Here is a 27,823-nt window from a genome sequence, read left to right on the forward strand (position 1 = left end):
ATTATTAGAAATGCTTCAATTGACAAAAATTTGGTTGAAAGCTCTTGGTTGGTAAAGGAAGCATTTTTGGCTCTAAATGAACTTTATTGAATTCCTGGATTCAATCAAGCATTCATCTGGTGCCAGTTAATTAATAATTAAATTTAATACAATTACGCGCCTGATTCAATGCGCTGAAGTCTACATTATGGGCATGGCGCTCCATTGCAACCACCAACCTTCAAATAAGTAAATAAATAGAGCCACCGCTAATGATTATGGTTTAACATTGGATTACGTTAATCTGCAAATTCATTAAAATGCCAAGCGCCCTATTTATGGGTGAAATTGATTAATTTGTATTTATCTATATCAAAATAGAGGTTGGTAGAAGCAAAGAAATAAATTTAATTAAATTTGCATCAAATCAGAAACGCATACAATAATCAGCTTTCCTCAACTTTCAGCTGACTTGAAGGCAAAGGAAATAATTGGAACCATTCATTGCACTTCTTGCGGCTGTTAAAATTTTGCAATTGAAATTGCTTCTAAAGACAAATGTTGCATTGTTGAATACTTCAACTTCTTTTATATAACTAGATATTTTCTTAAAGATTTTTTTTGACGATTTTTAGTCTCATGAAAACCGAACAGTCAATTTAATTTCATTCAATGGTAGCTGTTCCCATTGCAATGTCAGTATCTTATCAGGCCCATTGAATATGTTTGGTCATCGAAACCCCATTCTGAAATACCACATTGTTGCATTGAAGCATTTTCAATTTCCGTAGTCATCAGTCTACAAGATCAAGCCCCTAATAAGTATTCTTAGAAATATGATGCGACCGAGTTATTATATGGAACCCTATTTAGGTCATCAAAATAAAGAAGTTGATTCTAAAGGTAGCGTAACAAGAAATGTGCTTCATTTTCGGTATTCATGCTCCGCTGGCTGTTTCTGAAATTAATTTGTGAACTTTGAACTACTATTTTATATCAAAATTGCTGGCATTACGAAAATGAAATGGTTCAAATAAATTGTTCAGTTTGTCATATGTTTTATTGCCATTTAATTTGATTCGGAACAGTAGGGAAAATATTCATAATTTTAATTGCACAATGTTCTAATTATCTACACTGAGTCTCCAATTTAACACAGCTTAAATATTCCCTAACTTTTCTGTGAATAGTTTCTCAACCCGTAATTCGATTTGATTTTTTTTCAAGTTATAGCTCTATTTTTGCTCAGAATAAGAGTAAGAATACTGAGAACCTTTTGGGTTTTTTTTCAAATATTCTGTTCTCGCACGAAGCTACTTTTTCATAAAATACACTATTTATTTTGGACTCCTTATCGGTGTGTCCTGTTCATTATTTTAGCATATTTATACTCAGTTGAATAATTTTATTATTCATGTAGTTTTCTCTTCACTTATAATTTTTTTGTAATAAGTTGGCTGTTATTAATGAGCTCTTGCTTAATGGCAGATACCGAAGACATAACACCCCTGGCTGCTAATTTAAAAAGTTCCCTTGCCTTCTCCATTTTACGACTAACTTTTGGTTTATAGCGTTGTATTGGCTGTAATAATGCATTTTAACTTACACCATAAACGCGAAAACCATTAGAAATTTAGTGAAACTCGTAAAATTGTTGGTGCTAATGCTGCTTTAGCTTGGCTTATGTGTTTTATTTTCTAGTTTTCGCTTTGTCATTTACTATTTCAGACGGTCGCACTGAAAGCAATTAATTTTATACTATACTTTTGTATGTATGTTTGATATTATCATTTTATACTTGTGGTTTCTAAGTATTTTATTTTCGCTAAGCCAGCATTTTGTAGCATATTATTTAAATGAAAAGGTCGAGTGACTATGCACGTCAGCAAATAAAATTAGGAGGCTCTTTGTATTTACTGCTAATCTTTTGTAGGGCTCTTTCGTCCGCAGGCCATTATCATTAAACTAAAACGGAATTTTCCACAATAGATTATACTAATTGCCAAAATAGTGCGGTAACTTTTGCAAGGCCTTTTATGTATATTTTTTTATTCCTTGTGGACAAATATTACATTTTATTTGCATAATTATCAGGTAGTATGTCTTTATTTCCACTTTACTGGCTTTTCCTCAGAGTTTTGATCCTTTTCCTTGTTAATTACATTAGCACGGACTACTTACTCACCCCCAACTCGATATCACAAATAGAATTAAAAGTTAAAGCGAAGCTGAGTATCAAAATTGCGGCAAAACTAATTAATTTTGGCAAGTGAGTTGGTTTTAACAAAAGTTGCACGACAGCTATTGAACAGAAATTTCTCGCAGCGTGCATAAGCGAGCTAATAAAAATGGAAAATATGAAGCTGTAAAAAAGTGCAAAACGCTGAGCGTATGGACGTGTAAAATTACTTGAAACCCTATCTCTGATGCAAAGAACTGAATTTACAACGTAACTGAAACAACATAGTAATTAAAATGCATACACGTTGCATATTACTTACACGATATCCCTACTCACAGTATGATTAAATGGAAGTGATATTTGTGAAAATTTCAAAAGTGGTCATAATGGAATTGTTGAAATAGTTATGAGAAAAAAACACATCGATTAAAGTCTGGTGACGGATTGATAGACCAAATGCCCCCTTTGCTTTGAAAATCCATAACTTTCCAACTAGGGCAAGCAGCAACTTGAAACTTTCGGCATGATTAGCCAACAAGTCAGTGTATAACGTGGAACTTTACTTTGAAAATCCCACAAAACGTTGTTTGTTGAGTAAATGTTGGGATCGATAAAAGTATTTGAAGCCAACTGCGCCTTCTTATTTAAACATTCGTCAGTTTCCTACTAGGGCAACTAGCAACTTGATACTTTCAAGATCATTAGAACATACTTCACGCTAAAGATGCGGAAATTTGCGTGAAAATCCCACGCAATTCTAATTTTTACAGTCGTGTAAATGATGCTGGGCCCCATAAAAGTACATCTAGTCAACTGCGCCCTCTGATTAAAACCCTGCACTTTATTACTAGGCCAAGTAGCAACTTGAAATTTTCACAGTATTTAGCAGGTGGCCCATTCTGCAAAATCTGAAATTTATTTGACAATCCCATAGAGATCTGATTTTTGCCCACCTAGTAAACTTGGGCTCGTCATGAGCATTTCATGCCAACTACGCCGTCCGCTTTAAAAATCCTTAACTTCCTAACCAAGGCACGTGACCACTCGAAAATTTCCCAGTCCTTAGACAATACTTCCGACTACAGACGCTGAAGTTTGCGTGAAAATCCCACGGAATTCTAATTTTTTACAGTCGTGTAAATGATGCTGGGATCATCAAAATGATATCGAGCCAACTGCGCTCTCTGATTTAAAAATCCATCACTACCCTACTGGAGCAAGTAGCAACTTGAAACTGTCACAGACCTTAGAACGCTCCCTCTGCTACCAAATCTCAGATTGCCAGCTTGATCAGCCTTGTAAAACTTGGGCTCGAAATGGGTGTTTCCAGCGAACTGCGCCCTCTGTTTTATGACCATAACTGCTTAACTGGGGCTAATAGCAACTTGAAAGTATCGCAGTCCTTAGAAGACAGTTTATTTGACAACCGGTAGAAACTGCATAAAACTCCCATGGCAGCTTGGTTTTTAAAAGCCGAGTAAAGGTTGAGCTTGAAAGCCAGCTGAGTTTGTCGCTTTAAAAACCCATATCTCTCCTCCCAGCGCAAGGAGCAACTTGAAACTGTCACGTTGCGTGGGCAAACAACGGTTCTGTCCATAGACGCTAAAATTTAGATGAAAATTCCATGGAATTCCAATTTTTCCCAACCTAGTTAAGCTGGGGCTCAAAATGGGTGTTTCAGCCAACTGTGCCCTCTGATTGAAAAGCCTATAACTTTTGCTCTAGTGCAAGTAACAACTTGAAATTGACAGTTTTTATGAGACAGTTTACCCCACAAAGTCCGAAATTGGAACAAAAATGCCACGGACTTCTGATTTTTGCCAGCCGAGTAATTGTTGCACTCGAAATTTAACCCATAACTTTCGATTTCGGGCAGATTTCAACTCGAAACTTTCACAGTCTATAGAGTATCGTCCACATTATCAACTCTGAAATCTGTATAAAAAATCCACAGTACCCCGATTTTTTCAGCCGAGTAAATGTTGAGCTCAAAATGGGTGTTTGCAACCCAATGCGCTTTTAGCTTTTAAAATTCATAACTTTGCAACTCAGGCAAGTAGCAACTTGAAACTTCCCAACCACGGCAAGTAACCACTTGAAGCATTCACGGTCCTTAGAACAGTTCACTCTACATGCGCTGCAATTTCCATGAAAATCCCACGAAATTCTGATTTTTAGTTGATTTTGATTGAGTATAAGTTGAGCTGGAAAAGGATATTTCGAACCAACTGTTCCCTCTTAATTAAAAGTCCATGACTCCTACTAGGCAGTAGCAAACTTGAGCTTTCACAGTCTTTTAGAAGACAGTTCACTCCACTGACGCTGTAGTCTGCATGAAAATTCCACAAAATCTGGATTTTTGCCAGCCGAGTAAGAATGGGATTCATTTCAAAATATGTGCTTCCAGCCAATGCTGCTTTAAAAATCCATAACTTTCCTACTAGGCCGAGTAGCAGCTTGAAACTTTTACAGTCCATAGATGATTGAAATTTACCCTACAAACGCGTAAATCTCACAAAAGCGTGGTTTAGTAGACCGAGCAAATGATGGGCTTAAAAAATGTGTTTTCCGCAAACTGCACCTCTGCCCTAAAAATCAATAACTGTCCTAGTAGCCCAAGTATCAATTTCAAATTTTTTCACTCCTTAGAAAGCAGTTCACTCTTGAATTACTCATAAAATTTTTAATTTAATTGAACAGGGAAAACACATGCTTTTGTCTCCTCGTGAGGGGTCCTGAGTACGTTTTTCCATTGAAATTGTGTCTACTTTCAGCTTCAATAAAAAGTCTCTTGCCCAATAGCAAATGAAAAAAGCGAAATTTTATCAATACGAAATCGGTTTGAACCTTGATTTATCGCAAATTTGGCTGATAAGTTGTGAAACATCCCGTAAGGATTTGCTTAATTAAATTGCGCAGTTTTGCAGGTGTATTAACCTCTACCTGCTCTGTTGTTTGTCATCATTTAATCATAAAATGATATGATGATATAAATAAACGTATTCCATGCTGAATAAATTAGCATAATGTTTACCTGAGTACAAACAACTGCTACCACCTCTCATCCACTCATCATGACCCCTTTGTGAGTAGTTTTGTTTGCTTTTGTGCAACCAAGACAAAACGCTAGTTTGATTCACACAAACAAGTTCATTGAGTTCGTTTACACAAATTCCCAGAAAATACGCGAAACCCCATATTTAGTCACTGAGAAACAAGACTAACAACTGGTGTAGACTAAATTGCACAGAACACATAAAATAAATCGAGTCTCGTACTTCGAGAGCAAGAATAATAGTCAAGTTTAAGAAAAAATCTACACAGATATTTGAAACTCTTTATGGAGAGGGTTTCACGAGTTTCGAAGGCTCGCGTGGAGAGTACAAGAAAAACCCTATCGGGCAATAATCGAAGAAAGGCTACACTTCCTCCTTTCTAAAACTTTGAACAAATTTTCCACCCAAAAATGTATTTACCTGAACATTTATCCATCACATTCGGGAACTATTCTAAAAAATTTAAACTGATGTTGGGAAAAAAATTATAAAGTGAAGTTCAGTGGTTTCATGATCAAATCTCTTGCTGATAGACTTGAGTAAAACTGATGTGATTGCAAAGCAACTGGAATTTTAGCAGCAAGAAGAAGTGCTATTTTGTGGAAACAAATCGGGCCAAATATGCTCTTCAATTTCCGAATGATAAACTTAATCCGTCTGATATGTACAACTATGTAACATGCATCCTGATTCTGCAGCAGGATTTGTGTTATATTCCATCCAGGTTTGACGTCAGACCAGATGTGCAGAGTTACTCATTGCAGGAGTGCCATTTTGGCACAAACATTTCAATCATGTTAACGCGTCTTCTGAAATAGCAAGTAGGACAAAAAACGTTGAATGAATACATCGGGCATACAGATAACTACCAGATGCACACGATGCATAATTCAAATGATGCCATCGTATATTTCTTGTTCAGATCATTGAATCACCACGCTGACACTGAGTATTCCGGGTTCATGTGTGTCGGGCTTGATGCCATTTTTAACATGTGCCACTTGTTTACAAGATTCCTGATTCGAAAATACGATACTCTGTTTGAAGCATATGTTTTTGTATAAATTATTAATTACGTGTTTTAAGTAATTCTCGGAAAAGTCGTGTTTCAAACCGCGATATAAATCACTGAACACCATTAATATTCTCGCTTGGTATCAAGCATCTTCACGGAATACCTGGAAAAATTTACTATGAAATCCATTTACCTGAGGACGATTCTGTTGCTTATTTCAGCTAAGCGAACCTTATTATGATGGTCGTACTTTCCGGTCAACTAGCTAGACCATGCAGCTTAAGCAAAATGCCCATTTTTTTTGTTTTTCTCGTTTAGTGTTTCTATTTTTACTTTTTTAAATTTTTTATTCCTGCTTCCTTTTGAATAAGTTTGCTCAGTTGCAAATCAATAATATACAGTAGAATATTGAAATAAAAATTGTCTCTTCGGAACTTAACTAATGAGCATCATTAAAAAGCGATCAAAATGATAGCAAGTTTTTTTCACACAATTTTTAACTCGCCTGAACAATTTCATATTTATATGAAATTATATATCTGATTATTGGAAATTTTTTTCAGGTATGTAGCTGCTCAAGTTCAACCGTTACGCTGATTTAGGCCGGACTGATGCAAAAAAATTCACGTAAGTGATTAGAATTGTATAAATAATTCACACAGTTCTTAGTCAAGAGTAATCGATTGTCCACTTTTAAGCCTCACTCTCCTGTAAATTACTGAGCTCTGGTGCCCCTAGACAAATACGTTTCTTGTCTGTTAAAAATTGAGTTTTTGGCAAGTTTTTATTACAAAGACTACGATTAACTACAAGTCTTATTACAGTTTTAATTGACAATAATATAATTTTGCTATTTATCCAGACTATTAAGTAACATTTTACTTTTTGCTCAATAAAATCGAAAAGCTTCTTAATTAAAAAATTGCCGATTACAATATTTCTAAGGTTTTGCAACGGATGGGTCATAAACCTCGCAGCCTAAAAGCCCGTTAATATTTCAGATAAGGTAGGATTCTCGGTTCGTTAAGTTTTTCATCAAATTATCGTATTTCCCAGGAGGGCCTGTACATTTTTTCGGCCATATTTTGCAGGAGCAAAAACGAAAAGAAAATGTTATATGGCACCTTTAACTAAAAGGGAAAGCGCTCCCTGGGTAGCATTCTGCCAGGGAAACGGTTTGCAAGATAACAAACTGTTGTCTATAAACTGATCATCGATAATGTAAAAAAGAACGCTCCCAAATGTATATTTTAATAAAGCATTTCGATAGGAAACGGGCCTGTTTGAATAAAGTTTCAAAGCAAATTCGGAGTAGCGGTAATCGATTGTTATGGACAGTAGGTTAGAGTTTTCGAATTTAAATATCGAAATGAATAGCGTACATTTCAGCTGGCGTTTTCCAATTTATTTAATCAGGATCGTGCAAAAATATGTTACTGTTTGCAAAAGAAAGCACCTGCTAAGGAATAGACACCTAAACTCAACTAGCCTTTGGACCGGGAGGAATTCGAGAATTTCCGTTCAGAAAACTTTGAACTAAAATTTATGGAGCATTAAGCGAGATCTAAACAAATACATTTCTATCTGATAAGCAAGTAAAGGTAATGAATATTTTCATCAATTCGAAAAAAAACGACTTCGAAATGATAAACGACTTTGGAGGCCACTGTTTACAGAATCCAGCCTTCAAAGTTACAAAGCGGTAACTTGTAATGACGAATCGATCTGAAACAAATGGTAAACACATTTTGCAAATTGGCACGCTTTGACTGTGCGATATTTCAGATTGGATAAAAAAAACGACGGGAAAAATGGAGCAAGATAGGTAAAATATGCCAAACCATTGTGTGCACCCAAAATACATGCCAGCGGCTTTAACGATTGAGAAATTTGAGACGATTTTTCAGTATTGTTGGTACTACTTGTTTTACGTGTTTGTATGAAGCATCAGAGTATTCGAAAATTTATTGAAGCGCTTGAGAAAATGTCCGTTGAGAACTGTGTTCTTGTGGGTGGAGGTATTTTTCTTTAGAATCACCCATAGGAAACCAAAAATTTTTTGTTGATGGGATGCCAAAATTGCATTTCTAATATCAGTTCATTAAATAAGATCGTTCAAAATGTTGATAATCTGGACCAGACGGGTTTATTGAAAAAAATACAATTAGACATAAACTATTGCCCGAACGGCTGTAGTTCGACTCTAATTCGAGCTTCCAAAATTTCAATAATTGCCTGCTTATTTGCTCCTCAGTTTTGCAATTTTGATTAAGGAACCCAGTTCAATGAATTCTATCAAACTCTTTGGTCTGCCAATTGTTACGTAAAAAGTCTAGACGATTATTCTTAAAATGAGTAAACAAACAGCGCCACATCAGTTACCCGTTGTTCTCTAAGGGATTTATTAATTGTTATCAATTTCCTGTCTATATATTAATTTTTCAACTCACTCATAATCCTCCTCACACATAATCCTCTAAGCAATTCATTCTAAATGAATGTTCAGTTATCTGCTTACCTCAGCGACCGATGACTCCTCAGCTGTTGCTGAGTTCCTCAGTTGCTTTGTCTATTTTCATGCCGAAACGCATCTGGAATTGAAGTATTTATGGGAGCAAAACACGCAGAAAGTTCTATGAAATATTACCTCGTGCAATTTTTATGCAGAAAAAGTCGCATAGCGGCGCTGGAAGTTACAACGAATCTCCGGTGCAATATTTTTCCCACCTGCAACATAGTTGATGCCCCTTGAAATTACTCTCATGTATTTGATGGTTGCGACAAAGGTACGAACTGGAATTTTGAGAGCTTCCTCGTAAAAACCGAATTAATAGGGGACAAATTGCGAGTGAAAACGGTTTATGGTTTTTGGACGTTTTATCCAGCTTGTCCAGCTTTTTCGTCCAGAGAAACTTCGCTATGGGTACGCGATTCAATTACAAACCACTGATGATTTCGTTTTGCTGCCTATATTGACTGGATCATACTTAATCCACGTCAAACACTCCCATTTTCAGAGATTTCTTGATATACTTTCAGGCCAGTTCACGTCCTCGGCCATAAAGGTAAACGATAAAAGTCGATTGAAAAATAAGCTCGGTTGGCTCGATTTACTTCTGAATCGACTTTTATCGCTAAGAATAAATCTTTGAGGTCTAGTGCATCGATATTTCCCTCAAAAATAACAGCCAATTTCTCCTATGCAATGATTCGAAAGTTACATCCATTCGGGAATGAGCGTTTGCCACAGTAAATATCCAGTAACTGGACTCTTCAAGAACAAGTCGACTAATCAGTCTTGTTTCTGAATGAAGCAATATTTTGTAAATCCATTGGCATTAAGATATCAACAGCTTAGCAGCTCAAAACATGTAGCTGAAAAATCCTTCTTCGGGGAGCCACCGGATTCGTGGTTACCGTCTCTATACTACTTTGGAACTTTTAAGTTTGGTTCAGCCTTAGTCCTGATTCTTAAGCTCACTTCATTGCGATTAAGCTCATAAACATCATGAAAGTCATGGAAATAGTTTGAGTCTTGTGAGAATGAACTTCCGCAATTCCATTTGGAACGAAGATCAGAGGAGTGAAAAATTGGGGAATCTGGTTTTTAAGGAACTGATCTAACAGTAACCTCTGGTTTGTCCTGGTCCGAAAATGCGTTTAAGGAATTATCATACTTAGATTTAGTCAGCACTTAACTAACTAAATCTTCTACACAGCAGACGTACAAAACAGCAAAAAACTTGAAACATCCACAAGTACAGCCTTAAAAAATGCAAGCTTGTGGATTTTCTCGTTGCATTATCGAAACTCAAATTAAATTATTGCAAATTTTCCTATAATATTGAACATAAACAAGTCGAAAAGCCGATGTAAAAAAAAATGCCAGATAATATCATCAATCTAGATATTGAAACCAAATTGGAAAAATCGGCCGATGCCTATCACTTCATGCTGAAATTCCCCTAAAAGAAATACGATAATGGTGCAATGATTTTATCTTTTATCAGGGACTCATCCGGGCTCCACCAATACAGATATTTCTTCCTAAACTCCTTGAAATCCAGGTTTTGCGATGAAGGAATTTTATGGCGGTATTTGAATAAACGTCCACTAAATTATTTCATCTTATCGTTTATTTTACTAAACTACGGCCACATAAATGTTTATGGATAATTTGTGATCGCTTTTACACGTTTTAGTGAGAATTCACTCACGAGATTGCGGCCTCCCAAGCTTTTTCAGCATATGAAAAAAGTCATCACTTGATATAATGAAATTTATTACGCACGTTTCACCAGCAAGAGTGGCTTACATCCTCAGCCTTGATTACACGAAACTGGGACGAATGGTTGTGCAAAACTCAGTGTGGTGCAACGAAGAACTCAGATAAGGGGAGAAGTATCTTAAGGTGAAAAACTGAGCTGGAAATTAGCTACCTACAAATGGTACAACAGCTGTGAATTGCCCTGATGGTGCAGAAGTATTTATTCGAAACGCTGCCAGTTTAAGAACCCAACTTTATTTCTAGATTGAAGTTTCAGCAAATGGCCACTTTAACATCAAGTCACTTTAACATCCTAAAAAAAGTTTCAATGTTTTGTTGTAAAAACCATAATTTATTGTGATCTTTAACAGTGTTTAGAACAAATTGTAAAATTCTTTTAAATTATGAAAAATTAAAAATTTTTGATGGTGGGATTGATGGAGGATTAGAGGTTCGCAACCTTTAATTCCCCATCAGTAAATCACAGAATTGTCTCAAATGATATACTTATGCTACATTTGATTTTAACAAATTGTGGCACTTAATCATGCTTTTTATTAAAATTGTTTCAAATTTTGAAACGTGCTGAAGCGAGCTGTTTAGTGTTTTAGAAACGAGTAATTAGTGTAATATATTAAATAAAAGAAAAAGATTGTAGTTGGAAACAAAAGAAATCTAAAAAAAAGTAAAATTCATGCAGAGATCGTGGAAACGCTTTATGGCCTGTTATTGATAAAACAGAGCCCCTAAATGTTAAAAGGGTACCATTAATATCAGAGAAGAGGCCGTTTGAATAGGACGTTCCTCGAATGAAGGTCTTAGTTACAACGTGCCCTGGCCGCAAGTGATTTTAAGTGGCTTATTCTTAAAAATGGGTCAGGCCATTATCGACAGTAATGTTTTCCTTTATGTCTTTCTGCAGAATGATGGAACAATCTATCCAGAGGGAAGGCTGATAAAGTGATTAAATTTGCCATCATTCTCCATAGAAATGGAGTCCCGAAGTATTAAAAACACCTTGTGTGCGTACTGATGCTTTGAAGAAGTTAATAACTTTTTTGTTTACAAGATGCAAATCTTTTACTGCAAATGCCACCTTATTATCTCAAAATGTTTTCAGATTTTGCATTTTTTCTTAATAACGCGTTCAGGTGCGCCTAATGGAGCTTTTTATCCGACTTTCCAGACACACTTTATAACTTCAAATACGCATTGGAAACAAAATTGCAAAAGTACGGATCACAACAACAACAAAGCAAAAATGTTCAACTCAAATCTATCCGAAAAACTCCGTGAAAGTTTCGATCTCTGACACATTTATAAATAAAAACAGCACAACAAGGAATTTTCAGCATTAAAAGTAATAGATAATTTTGAAAAATCAGCACTGCGAAGGAAATTATTGCAAATGAACAGGATGGAACTATTTGTACATTCGCTCGCGTTTATTGCCATAGTGTGTTTAACCAGTGAAGTGCAAAATTGAGCGATAAAATTGAAATATTCCTTGAAAATTTATGGCTTTGGCATATGAGAAATACGGCTTCGGGGCATCGTAACCTTTCGTGGTGGATAAAACACGCTTCGCAACAACCAAAGATTGTATTTTAGTGCCTCCGGCTCTGGATGCTCACAAATTTACTATACGATTTACTTAAAATGAAGCTGAGATAATAATTATTAGCTGTATTGTAAGTAAAAAGTTCGATATTGTAGCAACGGGAAAAAAATTTCGAAGATGGTAAATGAATGTTCCACTTCAGTTTGAAAATTTGCCACAGGCTCTTTCAATATTTGCTCTTAAGAAAACATTTGCCAAGTCGAGTTAATATTTGCTAACAAACCTCTTCTCATCGGCATGCATTAAGGTATAGAAATATTTATACACTCTCATTTTTATGTGCATGCCGGTCATGTGGCTCGTTCTGAAAAATGACAATATTATTCCGAAGAGAATTTCGCATATGCACATCTAGGTAAATATATGAGATATAAAGGCAAAATGGAAAATCTCGTTCTCCGAATTTTTATATATGTTCTATTTGCTTCAGGAATATGAGAATAATTTAAAAGCACATATTATGCAGAGCAATACACTTTCTTTCAGTCTAGAACTTGCGCACGCTTTATATTAGAATACTCAAGTATTCCAGGCATTCAAACGATACATAAGGAATCGAATCTAACTAATTGCTGATGTAAAAGAGTGCAGTTCATATGTTTAAAGTTGTAGACTCAGTCGTTAGTGTAGATTCTACTAAATCGACATTCAAATTAAGTTCACAGTTCCATAATATAACCGAAAATTTATTTAAAGGAAACCTGATCAAAGTGATGTATATTTTTAAGTAAACGCAAATAGAGACTTTCAATTAGGAAATAAACATTACGACTGAGATTTCAACTTTCCTTTGATGAATAAGAGATGAAGTATATATTTACTCTGTTATATAGAAGGGCACGATGTACTTGCCAGCTAAATTCTCTTTCCACATAATAATCATTTGGGTTCTGTTTACATCTGACAGCTTCGTTCAAAGTTTTTACAATGGGAATGTTAGATAAAACGGGTTGGATTTAGTTTTAAATTCTGTACAGGTAGACCCAATTTTAGGTGCGTTTTTTAGGGCAAGGTCCCTTCTATAGATGGACCAAGTTTCGATTTTCAGTCATCTTCAGGCAATTTTTGAGAATTTTTCAAATTTGCGATTGTTTTACGAGGCGGTCTTTGCAAGCCGGAGTCTGGAGGTTATGGATGGATTTCGGTTTAAATTGTCGACAGGCAGATCAAATTTTGAGCGCATTTTGTAGGGCAAGGTCCCTTCTATATGTGAACAAAATTTCGACTTTCAGGCAACTTCAGGAAATTTTTGGCAATTTTTTAAATTTGCGATTGTTTTACGCCGCGGTCTTTGCAAGCCGGAGTTTGACGTTTATTTATCCAGCAACTAGCGACGGGAACGAGCCGCTTTTGTTTGTGTTTTCAACAAAACCTTTTTGTTTTTGACAATTTTCAAGAATTTTTCAAATGCGCGACTGCTTTTTATGATGGTTTTTGTAGGCCGAAGATTAGTGTTGTTTCCTCTTTAATTTATGCAGCGAAAAGGAAAATTTTGAATGCATTTCGTAGGGAAAAGTTTCTGATATACGTGAATAAACTTTTTGATTATGACCCATCATCAGACAATTTTCACAAGTTTTTATAAATGGCGTCAGGTTTTCATTTTGCTTTTTGCAGGCCGGAGATTCAATTTTATTTTCTCTCTGACTTGTGAAGTGAAAAAGTCAATTTTGGATGCATTTTGTAGAGCAAAATGTATGATATAAGTCAGCAAATTTGGGATTTTCACTCATCCTCAGTTAATTTTTGACAATTTTTCAAAATTGAGTTTGATTTACCAGATTGTTTTTGCAGACCAGAGCTTAACATTTGTTTATTCAGGGCAGTTACGAGGTGAGAGAATCGCTTTTGTTTGTATTTTGTACGGAACCATCAGTTCTATTAGTGTTAAAAGTTTAGATTTTCAGTCATCATCAAGCAATTTAGAAGAATTTTTTGAATGTGCGTCTGCTTTTTATGGTGGTTTTTATAGGCCAAAGTTTAGTATTTTTTCCTCTCTAACTTATGCAGCGAAAAAGTAAATTTTGAATGCATTTCGTAAGGCAAAGTTTCTGATACAAGTGAATAAACGTCTCGATTTTGAGCCATTATCAATCTACTTTTCAATTGTTCAAAAAATTTGCGGTCTAATTTTGTGGTTGCCAATGCAGGCCTAAGTTTGGCATTTAATTTCTCAGAAACCAGTGAAGATGGAGATTCACTTTTGGGCGTATTTTATATAGCAGAGTGCGTTTTATATATGGAATTAGTTGAGGTTTTTGTTTAGGCAGCTATTTCTTTTCTCAGAGACCAGTTAAGTCGGAGATCCAGTTCCGAGTGCGTTTTGTAGGGCAAAGTGCGTTCTCTTTGTGCAAAAGTTTCGATTTGAATTCGTCATTTTTGTTTGGAATTTAACGCTTTTATGATGCCATTCGAGCCTCCTAAAAGGGACAAAAAATTGTCGGAAACGAAAAGAGCTTTCCAACATTGTGCTTTCGTTCAAAAGTAATTTTGTCCACTGGACTTTTGCAGCTGATATTTACCCGATCTATAACCGACAACACTTTTCAAACCAACTTTCTGGCTCGTAAATTGTTTACTTGCTCCAGTATTGATAATTTCAGCGGGCATTTCGCCGGCCCCCTGCAATTTCCTAGTAGATAACCTCATCCCATTTTAGACCTTTTGCTTTCATTGCTTTCAGTGGGGCCATATATTTCGAAATATGTCCGAGATATCGCGATCTATTGTCTTCTTCGAGAGTTATGAAACATAAAATCGAGAAAAAACTCAGTTTTCTCCCATAGCTTATTATAGCGCCATAAGGGTATGTTTACTTTGTTTCGTTTTAGTCAGCGTGCCGTTTTATCCCTACAATGGTTTGGGGGCTTAAGTAAGGTCCGCAATGGATCTGAACCCTTTTTTTCGGTAATTGAGTGATACTCCAAATGGTTCCTGTGTGTTTTTTTGGGCGAATCTGTTTAGTATCTAATTTAGATACTAAATAGATTGGCCATCTTGAACAGGCTAACATCGATAGCTCCGAATTAAACTTGCAATTGGCATTTAATTTTTTTCAAGTCGCACGATGGATTAATTTTACTAACTAACTATGGGTTGAAGTTTGGTTGTCTAGTTTTATAGATATTTTCATAAGTTCATTAGTGGAATGCATAGGAAAATCGTGTTAGATTCGTCAATTGCTTTAGTGATGCATAAGTTTAATTATATTTTTTTATATTCTAGAATGGTGGTTTTCCATTTTCAACTGCTTCGGCATCAGGATCATCATCAATTTCTTTCGTGAGAACTTCATTAAACATATTCGTTTGTTTTCTGGTATTTTAAATGTCATCCAAAATCGAACTTTTCAAACTTTCAAGCAATGCAGCCCATTGAACCTTTGTTTCAACGAACAGAGAAATGTAAAGGTGGACAGCCAATTGAAACCGTTTGAAAATTTAAAACCCCAATTTTCTCAGACCTAAGGAGGGCGGAACTATATGGCCACTAGGACGAAAACTGTCTATTTGAGAGCCCAAACATTTTATGCTTGATATACGCATATAAAATTCGCCTCTTAAGTCAGTTGTAAATTCGAGAACATAAAGTGTTGTCCGCGGTTGAAAAATCCTTGAGTTGTAAAATAAAAATTTTTGAAAACCGATTGTTTTTCGCCCAGAATCAAAATTATTCTCAAAACTCGACCGTTCGAATTTCGCGTCATGATATTCAATGGTACATTAGTAGATATACAAAGCAAAAACGCTGCCAATTCCGATGATGGCAATAATCTCATATCCCCGAATGTTATCTGCGACATATTTCGAAATATATTGCCGAGCTGAAGGCAAAGTATGCAAAAAGGGTCAGAATTGCCTATACTAGAAAACTCGAGTGGGCAGTGAAAAGCGAGATCAGATCACCAATACTTTAACAAATAAGAAATTTATAGCACTTGTTTTAAAAACCGTCGTATTTCATTTTAAATTGAGCGCTGGCAAGAACGGATTTTTTTATGGCTATGGTATATGACCGTGGTTGGTAACAGATAGGAAATTATATGCAACAATTTTGCTATTATCTTTGTGTATTTTATCTGGGCTTTATTAGGTAAGATGTCTAATAATGATGGGTTCAGGGCCAATGAGTCAAATGTTTTCATGTACTTTCTATGTAAATTCTATGTGTTTCAAACCAATTGCAAATTGTAATTTTTTGAAAATGAGGTTCTACAGATCAGATGAAGTAATTTGAAAGAAGCTCCAGTCAGAAAAGGTTTATATTCAGGCTGCGACAGTTTTCGTTCAAAACGAATTCGCTGATTTTTGGAAAAATACAATTATCTCAAAATGCCTTAAATTCTACATCTTTTTCATTGCGAGGAAGCGAAAAATGCAGCAAATTCATTGAAAAACACGTTAAACGGTTTAGATCCGAAACAGACGATTTTTTTGGCTCTGAAATTTAATCCAGTTCTACATAATGCAACAAACTCATTGATGATAATTTGCATATAAATAGGAATTAGTTCAATAAAACAACTTTACGCAGCATGTGATTAAAAAAAGTGAAAATTGGCGACAGTAATTGACTGCGGAAACATAAAAAACAATTCGATTTTTCATAAAAAGTTGCGTCTCAGTAAAACAAATATTGCAATCAGATGGCGACTATAAAGCGGAATCTAGGTGAAACACTTTTGCATATTATTCAGAAAGATTTAGCTGTTATTTACCGTTCTGGAAAGCCAAGCGCCATCCAATAAATCATATTTTTTTTACTGGAATTGCTAAATAACATCAATGCCCATATACGCAACGGGTATTCAGGAAGTTATTTCAAACAGCAACTTTATTACATTTCTTCAGCGAGACGCGAAAGAAATCACCTGAGAATTATGTGACAGGTCAGAATCAGTGAGCTTGAAAGGAAGTGATATTATCCCTTGCGAGATTTATAGACCTTCACGATGGCAGCATAATTATTACAGTCTCCTACTTAGTTATATTTTATTAGTCCCTGGTGGATGGTGCGACATATCTTTAAAGCTCCGACCTTCCAGATTGTAGCTTAAGGGCTTAATACGTATTAGTATTCTGGGTGTCGCATTTAATGGCTTTTCCTAATGTTTACCATGCAATTTATCATCACACGGCTCATCTTGCGCTGAAAAAACATTCCAAACGATTTTTTCCGTTTTTCTAATTTCAACAGCATTAGTTATTCCCGTCGGAGCTTACGGCTCTATCTCTGTTTTCTGTAATCTACGTTTTCTGTAAATGCAGCAAATTCCATTGAACACGCCCTCAGTCTGCAGCATTAATTTCTCGAGTTGAAAAAATCCAGCAGACATCTGCCATAATTAAGACTAGATAAAAGATGGCAGTGTCGTCAGGAAGCTAACTAATCCGATTTAGAGATAGTGCAACCTTAACAAGAATCCCATTAAAAGTAATGTAAGGCTGTCTTACCCCTAATTTAAATTGGCCACCGGGTTGCCAGATTTATCTTTTTTAGCATAAAGTTACAATTGTTTCACTGATCATAAGTTTCGCTGCTCAATAACTTTGAAAGAAATATCTACCTGCATGCTTCAAAAAAACACGCAAATCCAAAACTTCTGAAAATCAATACTTTTTTGTGAAATCCGCTACTATTTCCTTATTAATAGTTCACTTTCTGAAAAGGCCATTTATTTCTCTCGGAAATGATGTAAAAATTAGCGTTCTTGCTCATTTTGCTTCCTAGAAATGAGCGAAAGCAGTACGGAAAACATTAAATTTTGGCATAATCTTGCACCTAAGTGTCTGACATATTCAAATTTCGCTTTCTGGGCCAAAACTAGTGGAATCTTCTCACTCGTGTTGTTCCCGCTAAATAGAATTTTCTCTCTGTCCAACGATGTCAAAACGAACTCTGTGGCTCAAATGGTTCTCGAGAAACTTCTAAAAAAGCAGCATCATGTTTGAATCGAACTAAAAAAAAGACGCAAATCTAAAACTTCTTGAAATTAAGACTTTTTTAAGGAAACTGCCAACAATTCCTTATCGATGGTTCATTTTCTAAAAAACCCATTCAACCAAACCCATCTCTCTGGGATGATGGAAAAATGAGCATTCCTGCTCATTTTGCTTCCGAGAAATGAGCAAAAACAGAACGGAAAATATCAAATTTCGCCATAACCTTGCACCTAAGTGTCTGATATTCAAATTTCAGTTCAAGTTTTCCTTCCTGCAGAGAAGTCATTTTTTAATTTTAAACATTTTCTGTAGGTATTCTTCAGCCTCTAATCTTTATTATTACTTTCCGTCAATGTTTTACTTTTGGTGTTCCTGTAAATTATATCTGCAATACTAAGAAAAGCTACGAACTCAATTGCACAATCACATGTTGTTTATGCACCGTTGCATAGTCCATATTAGTTCAGACATTCGTATTGTTCTCATTATCTATTAAGCCTTCACCAGCGCTAGATTTTGTCTAAATACAACTTGTTTAACTTGAAAATTACATCTTTTGTTCAACATTTATAAGTGGGTGTTTGACTTTTGTACTATTTGAGCGATTTTTTTCAACACAGTCTTAAATAGGTATTAGTTGGGTTTTATGAAACGTTTATAAATTTTTTCTTATTCAATTAAGGCTCCGACGTAATTCCTGACTCCAAGCTTCCAGAAACCGAAATACAGGTTGCATACAAATGCCGGTTTTTAGGTTTTACATTTTTTTTATAGTTTTGAAAATTATCGATTTTTTGTTTTAGCAATTCTTTATACCGCTTCCTGATTTAAACTAAACGCTCTGCAATTTAAATGTCTGCATCTCAGCTCATGTAGACCCTTAAACGAAACTGAGCCACAAAAGTTGAAAACAATTCCAGCAAACCTCAAATAAATATGAGGAGATTTTTTTTCAAACGTGGATTATTTAAAGCACAGCAGTTTTTCACCGTAATAAATGACATGGCAAATTGATATGATATTTCAATGTAAAATACGTTTAATTGTGGCAATTGTAATTCGGAACTCTGTGAAATAAATCATACTGGACAGTAATAGTTGGGCCAATTTGTCCCAATTACCATGAAAGCCACAAACAGATTGCATATGTGCGATTTTTCGGTTACCCTGTTTTATGTGGAGAAAGCAAACCGCAGTCAATAACAGCGTAAAATCCGCTTTTGTAATATCTGCTATTTAAATATGCTCAGTTCAAATAAACTCAGTTCATAAGACAAAAACATGCGCTTAAATTACAAAACTTTACAATTAATTAATATCTTTTAAAAATAAAAGTTTGAGAGTAACAGTTGAACCTTCTGAGCTCTGATAGCAAAGTTATTAATAGTATACTAATTTTATTATTATAATTATGTTTTTAATCCTCTTCGCTTTGATATCCCTGTAATTTAATTCTGCTATCGTGAGACACAGGAATCTACTTTATTAGCTCGCTTATATTAATTTTTTTATATCTGGCTTATTAGCTCGCTAATATTAATTTTTTTATATCTGGCTTCTTGGACGGAAATCCAGAAGGATTTCCATATCTGATTTTTTCTAAATCTGGCAACACGATCCTCAGTTTGGAGAATTAGCAAACTCAAGTCGAGCAGCACTAATTGACGGAGTATAACAAAATTGGATCCGTTCAGGACGATTGAAGATCAGGCTACGCGTTGAAATTATTGACAAGGATCGCCACAAAATCAATCCAAGAGCCGAAATTAGTCTTTCGTGTCCTTTAAAATGACTTTTGCCCTGCTCGATGGCATTCATAAGCCTGAGAAATTAAGGTCGAAATAATATCGCAGGGTCTAATCCGGTTCGTCATTGCGTAGGAAGGTCGGGGTTACTGTTTTTTGCGGTATTACGAAGGAAAGCAGGTCGCAATTTCATTTGCGAAAAATTCCTGAAAACTGACTGGATTACGTGGAGTTTTTCCCAGCACAGTGGTAAATAGTTATGGCATTATTACGGACACAATGTGTATTGAAGAGTGCAAACAGTGACTCACTTAGTAGCTGAAGCAAACATTAACTGATTTTTCAGTTTTCAAATTTTTCCTAAATCTATTCAGGTGGTTTTGAACTTGTGTTTCAGTTCGAAGAGCACATTTAATGCTAATAATTAATAATTAATTAATAATTAAATTTATTTAGTAGTGTATTTTAAAAACAATTGTGATAATACTATAGAATCTATTGACTTGCAAACAGTTTGGCTTATTAATCGGTCCGCTAAACCGATTTCAGTAAATCCATTTAAACTTTTAAGAGTGAAAATAGAGTTTTGTAGATGTTAAGGTTCTTGAGTTGGTTTGAGTTTTACATTGCATTAGAAAAGGAAATTCACTACCAGAACAGACACACTTCTTAACAAAGTTTCGATAAAAGTTGTCTTGAAAATGGGATGCAATGCGGCTGTTTAATAGAAAGCGGAATGAAAATTGCATCCGACATTGAAGTATCGTCGATCGGTATGTTGGGGCCTTACGAAAACTACGCCTCAACTTGTTTTTCATTCAACATTCCAAACAAATAAACATCCACCCTTCTTTTTATTGATGATGACGCTAACAATGTGAAATGGTTCATGGGTGTTATTTTTGGCAAAACATCAATGCCAGGCATAATATTTCATACTCAAGCTTCTCCAATATCACAGTGGTTCAAGTATGCAAATATGGGATTATGTCTCACGTACTAGCAAGAAAGTAAGTAGTTAGCAGAAAGTATAATACTTGGAAGGTTTTAAGTACAAATTTCGATAAGTAAACGTGGTTTTGATAAAATATGACCGATACCTCTTGGATATTTTTTGTTGTTGTTGTTGTTCGTTGTCTATTCCTGATACAAATTTCTTCTTCAACTTATACATATTTTGTTTTCATTTTCGTATGAAATTTATTTTCATGTATGGAATTTTTGTTGTACGCACACCGGCAAAATKAAGTCGAACCCTGCATCTGCTTTTTACCGATTTGTAGCCCAATTCTTCACGAATCTGAATTATTGTTGTTATTGTTAGATAATTTGTACAAAACTTAATTATTTACATATTGAAACAAATGGTTTTTTGGATTATTTATTATAATTTCTTCACAAGGAGAGACCGGATTTATGACAAYACAATACTTGAAAAACAGAAAAACTTCGRGACCGTCAAAACAATTTAAACTGMTTTTAAGCTACCAGMGCTCTTTTAACTTAATGTTACCTAACASGAGTAAAGACKGAGTCACYAAATAGTGATTGTGGTGTTGCTTCAGTKGAAGCCAACTTAWATGAATTGAGAAGTTTTTTTTTCTGTGGTTCTGTGCAGTGGTGAGAARAATTTYGAGCACCCAAGCTTTCGGCGACTTTTTTTTCCAYCTTCTTCAGGATGCTAATTGATTGGTWCGAAGGGTTTTGATTAATTTCGGAACTGGATAAATTCTRATTGCCGWGAGTCGATTGATTTTTGTTTGAAGCGTTATTTAGTGCAATTTTATTTCGGTTAGTGCGTGTTTTTGCAACAAATKTGTGGTTCAGATAAAGTTTCTCCAGGGTRSCAAATKAAATAATGCAAAAGTGGTTCCTMACGCTGTCAGTTGGACATAAATCGTTTTTTTATCGTACACCACAGGCATGAAGATCAACCWCGCATCTCGAAAGCARTTTTTGAATTTTTCGCTCATCYCGTTYATTTACAGAGAGGTCTCAAAAAGTCAWYKWTTTGGTCTTGCAGTGAAAATTTTTTTGTCGCTCATGTTGAAGCTAAAACTTCATASATGAGCAAMAAKRACTCAACATCGTGAAAATCGCTCCAAGAGCAGACAAATTATCGCTACAAGACCAAAAAGTTGATTTTTTGAGACCACCCTATAAATAGAATAGATGGCCGAAAACTACAAAAACCCTTTSGATCTATTTAGTTTATTTTTAAACTTTTCGTGTTAAAATACAAAAAATCTACTTTTTTGTCCAACTGGGAGCATGCCGAACTTTGTGCAATTTTGCATTTTTCCATTTGCCGCCCTGTAGAAAATTAACCTGAAGTGCTTAATTTTTACGAAAACATTGACTAACGTAAAAGAAATGAGGCTCAGTAACGCTTCAAATAGAATCAAAAGAGCGCGAAGCAATCAGAATGTATCTAGTTCAAAAATTAGRGMAAATTTGGCTGTGTAACGTTCATTTTGTTGAGCTTGATGTCGTTCTTCGCCTCACAACTTAACTCTCTTAACCAATGATTTACTTGTTTGGCTTAATTTAGTAAGTAAAATAATATCGTTTCTGACAAATGATAAATTTTCCATTTTATAATCTCCTTTACTTGTGTAAACTATTTAATTTTCTATTCGTGTTTATAATTTTTTTAAATAGGTTCTTTTGTGTGTGGACTTTCTTAAGGTTTCCCACTGTACGGCACGAAATAACGTCGTTTTGTGGATTAGGCTGGTTGACGAAGGCGTTGACATGTTCACAGAGTGATGCGAGTGTTGACAAAGCATTTTATTATCCAGAGATCTCCCCTTTTCCATGTTGACATTCACAAGGAAGGAAACACCGTATCCGGTGTAAAAACTGCAAAAAATCAGTCTCCAGAGCGTGAAAAAAATGTATACAAAACTTATTTAAGCAGAATTTAACGCGAACATTTATAAGCTCGGTTAAGCGCAACAAAATAAATGGATACACCCAGGTGGTTTACGTAAAAAGGAATGCAGACACTTAGGTGTAAATGAAAAAACACTTAACACTTAAGAACGATATTATCAGTATTTAGTGGCTGTTTCATTGACAAAAATACAAATAGTTAGAGAATAGTAAGAAGCAAATAGTAAGTAAATGCGTAATCGTCGACGACTTCCTCACTCAAACACCTACACAACTTTTTTCCATGGACGATTTTTAATTTCAAATCTGGATTCATCTCTTGCCTTTTATATAGAACTTTGGAAACGCAATCCTGCCGCAACAGTTACATATGTGAGTTCCTCACAATAAAGGACACGTAAACCTAAATGAAACTTGTCAACGGGAATAGAAAATACGGGACTTTCGACACGAAATCCAGTGATGTGAACGTCCCGTTCGCCAATAACAAAAGTAAATGTTGGCTGTCTGATACTAAACCAAACTTGTACTAAACGAAATTGGAGGTTTCGGGAAGAGGATTTGCTTGTCGGTTGGTAAAAATCTTATTTTAGTTTAGCATAGGGGCCAATTTAGAATACAGCTTTGGTAGCTTAGAAAAAAAATATACGGTGTTGTAGCCTTATGCCTTTTGAGTAATTTGGATCCTTAATTGTCTGTTTATCTTGAGCCGTTCGAGAGATACTTATTTTTTTATCACCGATCGAATTTTCCTTATGAAATTTATTTTATTTTTTTTGAAGTCCCGAAAGGGGTGTGAAAGGAAAATTTGCCGATTATTATTTTTGTGTTAAAGAAAACCCTCTTTATGGATCGCTGAAGTCCATTTGCTGATATCTGGATCGTTTTTGAAGAAATCCACTGTGAAAAATTACAGTGCAGAAATGGGCAAATGACTGAAAATTCGTCAAAGTTCGAAAATTCATATTGGCGGCAGTAACGTTCGGAAGCCAGGCAAACTACCATCGTGAGGTTAAAGAAGATTTTCTGTATGTATAGTTGGAACCCGTTTGCTGATAGCGCTTCGGATTATGAAAATATCAGCTTTGAAACGTTACTATGCAGAAATAACCAAACGTCTAAAAATTTGTCATAGTCCAAAAATGTACATTGACTAATAAAAGTTGATAAAACTAAGGCAGCCACAGTCGTAAATCAATATTTTACGAACAACTTTGCTAATAGTTCAGGATCAAACTATTTTTTCACTCTTCACAATATAACTTCAATCGAGAGAATATTCCGGACACGTTCATCTACTGAACCGAAATTCGTACATTTATTGCTTGAATGTCATCCATTTTCTTTATAGCAGTTATGTATGAACTTCGAATGCGAAAACCGACTGCCCGCTGATGTTCTTCTGGTTATGAGAAAACGACAGCATATGAGACATTCCAACTTTTCCGAAAGAATGATAGAATTTTGATTAGTTTAGTTCCCCCAACAACGAAACGCTGTACGTATGAACTTTTCTGGAAAAACTCGATCCTGATTGCAAACTATTAATATTTAATGGCTTTTTAGGGCATTTTGAGTAAAAATTACACAAACAAACCGTAAAAATATGAATACTTATTAAAAACCTCTTGCTAGTAGCAGCTTCAGCTTTCAAAATTCGTTGAATTGAAGGCAAATAGTCCGTTAATCTGGCTGCACTTTACACTGATCACTCCAAAAGTCGAATAACAAACACATTATTCAAATAGCAGTATTCCCATATGAAAGTTGGGAGTTCGATGTTTTCCACACGAGAATGATTTGAATTATTGAAATGAGCGCGTCTTTGCCTAAACTTTTAGCGAACCGCTTAGTTTTAAGCGAAAAGTTTGAAATCTGCAGCGGAGTATTTGAAGTATCTACACACATATGCTGTCCTCACCGCGATTCTAAATTACATGGAAACAGTCTGCTGCATTTTAAGAAAGGGTACGTTTACGTGGCGCATCAGCATGGAAATTTGAGAAATTCGCATGGAAATCCAGAATATGGCGTTTCTTAAGCGTGCATCTGAAGCACCCAGTATTCATTGGTCAAACAATTTCCACATGCGTCTAGGTGTAATTATCTATATATTTGCATGAGTGTTTTAAACTTGAATCCAATAATTTTCGCCCCGATTGACCCACTCACGTCCCTATAAACTTTAAGAGCCCTTAAAGCATGCCATTTGTCCCGCCCAACGATTTTTTTCTTCCCCCAGCTTGAGCGCGAGCCATTCCTTCAATAGCACTATTTGAATAAAGTTGCTTTTATCTTATTTGACAAGCTTTGAAACTTTATGTTATGCATAGGCAAGCGACCCGATTGGCATTATTGCAAATCTATGGGGAACAGCTTGGATTTTGCGACAGAAGCATTGTTCGGTATGGGATTTTTCACGTAAAAGGGCCCAAACAGTTAGTTGGGACCTGTCATGTTAGAACTGTATTTGAAGGCGTGTGTTCTGGTTGCAGAGGAGTGAAAAATAAAAATATATCGTAACTGACTTTCGTTTGTCTGAAGGAAATATTTGTAAAAGTCTAATTATGTTCAAATCAAATCAGTAAGCAAGTTTGCAAAGTGATGGAATTAAGCCACAAATAAATATCACTAATCAAAATGATACAGTTGAAATATTAAATTGCAAATTACTCCGAGCGTCGTACGAGAAAGTTGTGGGAGGTAAATCGAACTGGTGCTGGCAACAAAAGTTTTTCGAGTCGATTTTGTGATTCTCAATATCAGAACTGGAAAGGATGGAATTATCAGTTTTACCAAAAAGTCCATATTGTTGCTGATAAAATTATTATTCAACATGTCTTGTTTTGTCGATAAATTCTTGCAACATCATACCAACATTATAACATTATAAACCTAGAGAAGAGAGAAACGTTTATAAAGCAAACAATAGAAGACATTTTGCTTCATGTGCCCTGAAAATTGCAAATTCAAGACCAATTTTTTGAATTTTCGACGAATTTTTGGACTTCACTTGGATTTTCCAGGTGCCTATTTTGCGCTGACAGACACTTTCAAAAAATCAGTAGGAAAAACTGTGCTAAACAGAATAACTCTGTACGTAGCAATCAGTGGAAGACACTTTGTTTTGTGACCTGAAAGTTGCAAATTTACTACGTAGTTTTTGGAGTTTTGGCGAATTTTTTAAAAGACCCGGTGTCTTTTTCACGTTAACAGACTCATCGTTATCTAAAAACCAGACTGAAGAGGAAAACTTTTGAAGAGCAGTCAACGGACCTCACTTTATTTCCCCTGAAAGTTGCAACTTTGCAGCATAGTTTTTGGAGTTTAAACTATTTGTTTAATTCGACATGAAATTACGCGCCGTTTCTTTTACATTAACAGACCCTGATATGCCTTGAAAGTGGAAAATTCATAGAGTACTTTTTGGAGTTTTGACTATTTTCATCTGAGGAAAAGTATAAATGCTTGCCACTTTCGATTAAGTAAGTATCGTACTTCCTCAAGATATTCTCACTGTCTTCAATCTCTTCACAACAATGCATCAACTAGAGTTTCACTCACGAAAACGTCTTTAACACATTAGAGCCCCCAAAAATGACGGCCAATATTTCATCAAAATATTTCACACATTTCGTTCACATTTAAGTTATTTTTACTTATTCTTTATATTACTTTTTACACATAATCGAGTCGTAAAAGTTTTGGGAACTAAAAAAAGCAACATAACCGCTTTGTAAATTAGGTAAATGAAGCGAATATTTTCATTCAATCTGAGTTTGCGAAACTATTAGTCAAAAGTTACATACATTTTTAAGGTATTGACCAAAGCTAGTTTTCACAGAGTCTCAAAGAACAGGACAAATTTTAGTCTTTAGAGAAACCTAATTTTCCCGTTCCCTAACTTCTTCAGGCGGTTTGGATAGTTTTGCTCTTTGCTTCTTTGAAGTGATACACGTGCAGTTAATACTTGGAATTTTTTTCATAATTACAGCTCCATAATTCAGCGAATCCTCAGTTCACTAAACCGTCTTTTAGCTTTGGAAAACATCGCTTCGTTCATAAAATSTTGAGTCGAGGAGCATTTAATTCTTGACAGGTAATTTTASTACAGTTTTTTCAGTTACATTATCTTTGTCGAATAGTTTCATTCATTAATAKTYKWATTTCTTGTTCWGTCTATAACTTCTTTGTTATCTTTTCTACGCTAAAGCTGCTTCGGTCGCCTCCAATTTTYTCAAATGAAAAACCGGACAATTTTAACATTAAAAGAACACGATTTTTTTAAACTTTTGTCTTAAAATTTTCATTTGTGTCAACTAAGTTTTAATCAAAATTTCGATTTTAATTAAAAACAAATGTTATTTAATGTATGTCGAAATATYACACACCAGCTATTTTAGCAAGAAATTACACACGTTAAAGTGTWAAAAGAACTWAATTTCAAAAATCTTAATATTCTGACTAATAAGTGTTTTTCTATTGCAGGTAAAGCCTCCAACCATGATGAAATCAAGGAAAGCACGGAAAAGGAAGAGCAGTTGATCTGGAATACTCAAAGAAAATGTATCCTGAAATATTAAAGTTTGGTAGTTCAATGCGATTTAAATAGGTTTTAAAGACAAAAATTGTTGGCCAGTTTTGGTACCAATGTTACCGGGTTGCAGTCTGACCTTCTTTCATTTGTATCGTTATCGTGTGCTTATCTTGTTAATTAGCTTTTGAAATTTGCATCTAATTGAAAATGAAACCCTGAATTTTATTAAATTTCATTGAAGCCTACTATCTGACTTTCCTCAACTCCCGACGAAAGTATTTACGTATGCCATTTTTCCATAGTTGGCATATATCTAAAAAAATATTTTTGTAGTTAAATTTCATGGTAAATTCCTGTAAACATTCTAGCGCAAGATCCGATTGGGCACGGACTATTAATATACTGGTCATTGTTCTAAATTCGTTATGAAGTAAATTCAAAGATCGACATGGTCATGCAGCTAATTGACTTTAATGGCCCCCAAGCATATTTAAACATTTGTTTTAATTTATCGTCGAATAGCTTTAATCTGGGCGCTCTTTTCAAATGGTATGAGCAGGTACATTTGCATAGAAGCACGAACC

General features: G+C 35.2%; 1 protein-coding gene and 1 long non-coding RNA gene across 5 annotated transcripts in view; both read left to right on the forward strand.

Annotated features, from left to right (window-relative positions):
• The window catches only part of LOC125505315, a 79,260-nt gene extending 51,796 nt beyond the window's left edge, over positions 1–27,464 (forward strand). Inside the window, exons 2-4 of one of the 2 annotated variants that reach the window (XR_007282072.1) lie at positions 6,796–6,859; positions 26,697–26,801; positions 27,191–27,464. This is a non-coding gene — a long non-coding RNA (uncharacterized LOC125505315). Of the gene's footprint in view, positions 1–6,795; positions 6,860–11,738; positions 12,191–26,696; positions 26,802–27,190 lie in introns of those variants that run through there. The other variant, XR_007282073.1, reaches the window with a different exon arrangement.
• Positions 1–27,823, forward strand: part of LOC109544834 (cysteine-rich motor neuron 1 protein) — a 116,835-nt gene that overhangs the window by 62,765 nt on the left and 26,247 nt on the right. The window lies entirely within an intron of this gene.

This window comes from Dendroctonus ponderosae, unplaced genomic scaffold, assembly GCF_020466585.1.
Source record: "Dendroctonus ponderosae isolate FM_Combo_2020 unplaced genomic scaffold, Dpon_F_20191213v2 Dpon_F_20191213_8, whole genome shotgun sequence".
Classification (NCBI taxonomy): Eukaryota; Metazoa; Arthropoda; class Insecta; order Coleoptera; family Curculionidae; genus Dendroctonus; species Dendroctonus ponderosae.